Below are 6,325 nucleotides of genomic sequence, written 5' to 3' on the forward strand. Positions count from 1 at the left end.
CAGTTAAAAGTGGATATGAATATGCAAATGAGTGAGTTGACCATACCATAACCTCACAATTTTCCGTTGATCGTGTACAAAAAATGATGAAATTCAATGTTTATGTTAATAAAATGTGAAACATTATGGTATTGCTGGTTGAATAACTTCAGAAAAGTGATCAGTTTGACATATCAGGACTTGAGCCTCGGGAATAATTGCGTTTGAATGAAAAACTTGAAATTAAGTAAGTTGTGAGAGAATGACATGCCCACGTTGCCATTTGCATATTCATATCAACCATTCAAGAACTGTTTCCTCAAAAATTAGCGAAACTTCAAAATGTCATAACTTCCTTATTTTACATCCGATTTCTATCAAAATTTCACCAATGAACTCTTAATATTTTACTCTTTCTTATCAGACTAACTTGTATTTGGACTGGATTTCCCCTTTAAATATTGCCATGTTTTGCTATACGACACAATACTGAGTTAAATGCAAGATACCTGGGAGTCACTGGCCTGTACACGAAGACGTAAATGAAATTCTCTCCCATACACACAGTAAAGTTTGTATATGCAGGAAATGGCACACAACTCATTTTGGAGAAAAAAAATATTGCATTTAACAATTACTTTTCAGTCACATGTAATTCTTGGCCTGCTTTCAAGAATTGCCGTCTTTCTACTATATTCAGAACTAATTCTTAGTATTGTAAAACAAACTAATAAACTTGTTGGTTGTGAATTGCTACTCAACGCTTCGGAAGCTTGACATGTATGTAACACCTCCAGGAACATAACTGCAGTCTGTGAACAAATCCATGCCGACCTTGAAGATTGCATCAATTATTGGCAATTAGTGCTTTGGGGTGTACCCGAACCAGATTAGCTCACGGCAAATTATACCCTGCACAACACTTTGGTCGTATTGGTACTGATCAGGGAGTGTAGATGATGCACTCCATCATAAGGAGACCAAAAAAAGAAAAAAAAATGTTTTCACTGTATTTAGCCTGTGGTGAACATCTGCACTCCCTGATCAGTACCAATAATGGAACTTAAATACATACATGATATTGTTCTTTTCACTGCGACGATCACTGAAAGTACATGTAGGCTAACAGTACTGTATGGATTTTTCACTTTTGCTATTTTGAGAGAAATATTAGAATGTTAGTGGATTTCAAGGGGTGAGTGAGAAAAAACTTCTACCTTGCTAGAACCTTGGAGAAAGAAGTCAAACTCAATGGGTATACATGAATAGTCTATTAGAGTCTAATCAGTCTCATCATACTCCACATAATCATGGTATGGAGGGCTACTTTCAATCTCGACACAGCAGAGCTTTTGGTAAAGACAAGAGGATATGAACAAAGAAAAAATAATGCATTGCAACTGGAGGCGGGAGGGTATGCAAGGCTGTCATGAACACGCGATGTGATCAGCAAGACTCCTCCCTTGTCAATTTGTCAGTCAGTTGCAAGACCCCTCCCTATTCTCCATACATGTTGTACTACATTTCTAATACCTCTCTCCATGTGACCGATTTCAAGAATATCTCAGAAAGAAAATATTAATTACCGAATACTGCATTTCCTATCAGGTCTACAAGAAAATTGCAAAGAATTCCAAACAAATGCAACTACTGGCCTCTTATTTGCGTCCAATATCTGCTGATTGTATTGGAAGCACCTGAGGGAAAAAATGAAATGGCTGATATTTTGATTTGATTTGTTTTGATTTCTATATTCCTTTTTGCACAAGAATATAACAGAAAGCCAATCGAACAAAGTTCTTGAGTAATACCTTAACAGTGTATTACAAGGACATTGGTTGATGAATAAAATGAAGTGAATAAAATTGTTTTTCTTAATAGTGTAAAACGATTTCGAGCAAGTGTCTTTACATGTTAGATAAAATTACAATTTACTTACCAGCTGTTAAAAAAGACAATTACACATATCTATGAGCAATGAGAATGCAGGTGACCATTATCGTAAGCACAGAGGACAATAGAATTGCTTTGTTTTGGATATCCCTGCCATTTCAAAACCAATTTTCATCAAATAAGCAATGAATTCCTCTTCGAATTATATCCAGGCCCCCTACCTTCATATTTCTTTAGAGGTTCGTCATTATGTAATACACACACGCATACACACACACGGAGAACTGAAGCCCCATCGCATACAAAACCCTATCACCCCCATATGATTTACTTTATTCTAGTATACAGGTTTAGATGCACACTGTCAGTGAAGACAAAAAAACAATAGAAAGGTTGCTCTAACAGATGGGATGCCTCCTAATAGGTCTGTAGTGCATCATGACGATGTGGGACATCACATGGCTAGCGGGAAAAAGATTAGTTTAGTAACATTCAAAATTATTATCCATGGTTCATTTCCTTCATATGGCATGTAGGCCTATAGATATACTGTATATCAGTATATCTTGTGATGTCCTTGTAATCCTCAGATGTTTGCACGTTTAGACGGGTTGTACAGAAGTAAGCGCATGCATCTGTCATTCTAATCCAGACAGGTTTGGTGTGATCCCTGGTCATTTCTTCCATGACGTACTGGTGCTGGTAAAAAGAAATGATTACACAAGGAAAACAAATCAGTTGGCTTTCCAATACAATGGACTTAACTGCTCCCATAGATTCTGAAAATGAATGGATAGCAAAGAAGTTGACTGAATCCATAAGCAAGTTCAAATTAAAAGGAATGACAGAATCCCTTCATCACGTTAGCACTTAGTGTCTTGCGTCAGTTTTTACTTACTTTGATGAATTTTCTGGAAATAATTCAAGTCTTTTTTGTTGTTGTTGTTGCTTCTTACTTGTTCATCATCATTATCAAGCAGAGTTACGACCATTACTGTATCCTTTGTCTCTTGGGTGAAGATTTTCACATCTGTAATTTACACTTTCAACAATATTTGCAATAAATCAATTTTTCATATTCATTTTAGCTAATGGATTGAATTCGGGAGTCGGGAGTAGCTAACCCCCCCCCCCCCCAAAAAAAAACAACAAACAAACAAACAAACAAACAAACAAATAAACAGAAGAACTTAAAGCATCTAAAATCTGCATTTTATAGAAAATAATTTACATGCCCTTTTACATAATATTCATTGATTTGGCTCTGCAATTTTGAGTACATGTACTTACTTGATTTCCACTTTCCACATGGGTAGTATACAGTGATGAACTATCCCCTGTTTATTTACTCTGCTGACTGCACCATTCCTCGTTCTCTGCCAGCAGAGGTAATGTCTTGCAGAATTTAAACAGTCGTCAGGACATCATCTTCACCCACTTTGGTGCCATCGGCATCCCTTTCCAAGACATCCTAATGGGCTTTACATTCAATTTTCACCACCTGTTGAGTTATGAAGAATTTACAGGGAATAAAACTGAATTTCACTCAAAATATAGTCACTAACCCATCGTCATTCACATGAAAGATATTTCATAACTTCGTAAAAATTAAAGATACAGTGAGTTTACCCGCTAGGCCGAGTTTACCCATAACTACGGTACCGGTAATCTGTAGAGTGTAGGAATATTGTAACGTTAACAACACTAACACGTTACAGTTTAGGAGAGCGTTCCCCGTTCTAACGTTAGATTTAGAAATAGAAAACTAAAACAAACGAGCAAAATCTTTCAGGGCGTAGCCTATTTCTACGCATACTACAGTTTTACATTAAACGAGGGCAATTTTGCAATAAATCTTGTTATTCACCGACTTAGCAGACTTAGCAGACTTACCGCTTTCATGCAGGCCGGCCAGGCTAGAACTTTATCGCTTCGACGCCATCTTAGCTAGATCCGCTCCTTTAGCTTTATGCAGTATTATACAGTAGTACGGCAATACAGTCAGTGCAGTCGATCGAGTCGTAAGGACAGTGTAGTGGACGATAACAAGCCTCGAATGAATGCGCACGTACTGTAGGCCTACGCACATCACGCTGCTAGGGCAGCCAGCCAGCCAATCAGACAGATCCATCCGCACAGGACGTACGCGCACATCTCCTTTCCCGCCAGCGTGTTTTTTTTAGACGGCACAGATTGGGGAAACTAAAAATTTATCGGGGACCCTATCCCTAAACCTAACCCTAATCCTAATCCTAACCCTAACCATCAAACCCTAACCCTAACCCTAACCCTAACCCTAACCCTAACTCCAACCCTAACCCTAACCCTAACCATAACCAAAAACCCTAACCCAACGTTTTTCCCATAGGTTTAACACGCGCCATGCCCCAATCTGTGCCGTCTTTAAAAAAAACGCTTCCCGCCAATGGTGCATTGATTATGGTCATAATTATGCATAGCACGAGTGTGCGCTAGAAGTGCACGCACAGGGCACCACTGCGTGCGTTGTGGCCGCGGCCGTCATGTCACATGCGCTGCTGACTTGTAGAGTACGAGTAAGCACAGTGTTTATGTTAAACATGTGCGGTGTTTAGAACGTGTTTACGAGGCGTTCTAAATGTAAACGCGTCTGTTTACCCTGACAGTAGAAGTGTTTAGGCCTATCAACAAACATTTGGGTAATGCCCTAAACCATGAACGAAATTATTAACAAAGGCAACTCCCATTTTTTTTCTAGCAGTTAAAATATAGAACTGTACATGCGAAACCAAAATATAAATTTATTACAGTTGTATTACATATTTTTAGGTTATCCTATTTCCTTATTGATTAGGCATTTCCATGAAAGGCCTAAAACATGAATTGTTTCATAGTGTATCTTGATGCCGTCACAGTTTCCACTTTCTCGTGATAAAAGGAAACTAGAAATTGCAATTTACACACCATTTCCAACACTCCTTCATATATTTGGACATAGCCAGAATAAACACTCCAACTAAACACTCCAAGCTAAACACTTTAACTCTCAATACTTTACACGTGCTATACACACCGGGCGTTTAGATGTTAAACAAAGTGTTTAGATTTTTAACACTGTGTTTAGTTCATAAACATGTCGCATGTCGCATTTTTTACAGTGTACTTGATGTACATTCCCTCATTGAGAAATATGAAAATGAATTGAATTGAAGTGGATTGAATTGAATTGAATTTAGAACTATTTTGAAGCACTAAAACTGGGTTTTTGTTTTACCTGCAAATGCTAAATAATGCCTATAAGCTCTTAGCAATTTTCATCGAAGATATGACTCAATGATACGAATCTCATTGGAAGATAATTATGTTTGTATATTGTAGTAGTCAGTACATTAATTATTATTTTGATTCTACATCACTTTTGATGTCTGTTTTTGTAGCCTATTAGAGTGGTGCTACCTACAAGATCGTGGTATTTGAATCGTCACCAACATAAAAAATTGAGGTATAGATGAGTATTAGAACTGCTTTTTAGTCTATATCTTTAAAATAGGGACTTAAGTTGAATATGCTAAGCATTATAGCCTTATTGTAGTATTTCACAAATGACTGTCACCTGATTTTAAATTGCGTCTTGTATAACCTGTCATTCATGAGCACTTTTCGTTTTTAGGTTTTCCCTTGTGCAAAAACTGTACAACTCTGTGCAAGTGTTTCTTCTCCTCTCTCCCTCTCTCTCTCTCTCTTTCTCTATTTCTCTATCAAGCTATCTATCTCTCTCTCTCTCTGTATATATATATCTGTCTGTCTCTTTCTCTCTCTCTCTCTCTCTTTCTATTTCATGTACACAGACTAAGAGAGACATATAATCTCTATACAAAATACAACATTTGGTAAATTCTGTTAGAGTTTATACTCTCTTCCAAAGATTAATAGTGTTATACACAGGAAATTCGAGGAAGAAGGAACAGTATAGTCATAAATACCGTCGAGTGTAAAATAAAACACACAAAAAAATAACACCCTGTTACAAGTTGACTATAGTGATGATAATCAATTGAGTTTCGTTCCAACTGATGGACAAATTGCCTTTCATCGACGTAAACGTCGACGATGCCTCAGTGTCTTAGTAGTAGCCATGATAGAAAAAAGAAATGATAATAGGCATATATAATAATTATACTCGGGTAAATGGACTCTAACCAACAGGCTCTCCAGCCAGACTACAGACAGGCGTCGTATGCACTAGACAACCGGGCACTCGCCCGACAGCTAGTACTGGTTTTTAGGGCTATCTATCACTATAGCATGCATCTAATGACTAGATTAAACATTAGGGAAATGTTTTAAAGTTTGTGTTGATTTTCCTTGTTTGATTTTATAAGATTTTGTTAATTACTGTAGAATGTCACTTTTCACTTTCAGCTGACTGTGTTGTCGTTTTTCAGTGCACTTCATTGTTGCTTCATTTATAGGT

Source organism: Diadema antillarum, unplaced genomic scaffold (assembly GCF_040938485.1).
Source record: "Diadema antillarum isolate AM-2024a unplaced genomic scaffold, OU_Dant_1.0 scf00000099, whole genome shotgun sequence".
NCBI classification, from domain to species: Eukaryota; Metazoa; Echinodermata; class Echinoidea; order Diadematoida; family Diadematidae; genus Diadema; species Diadema antillarum.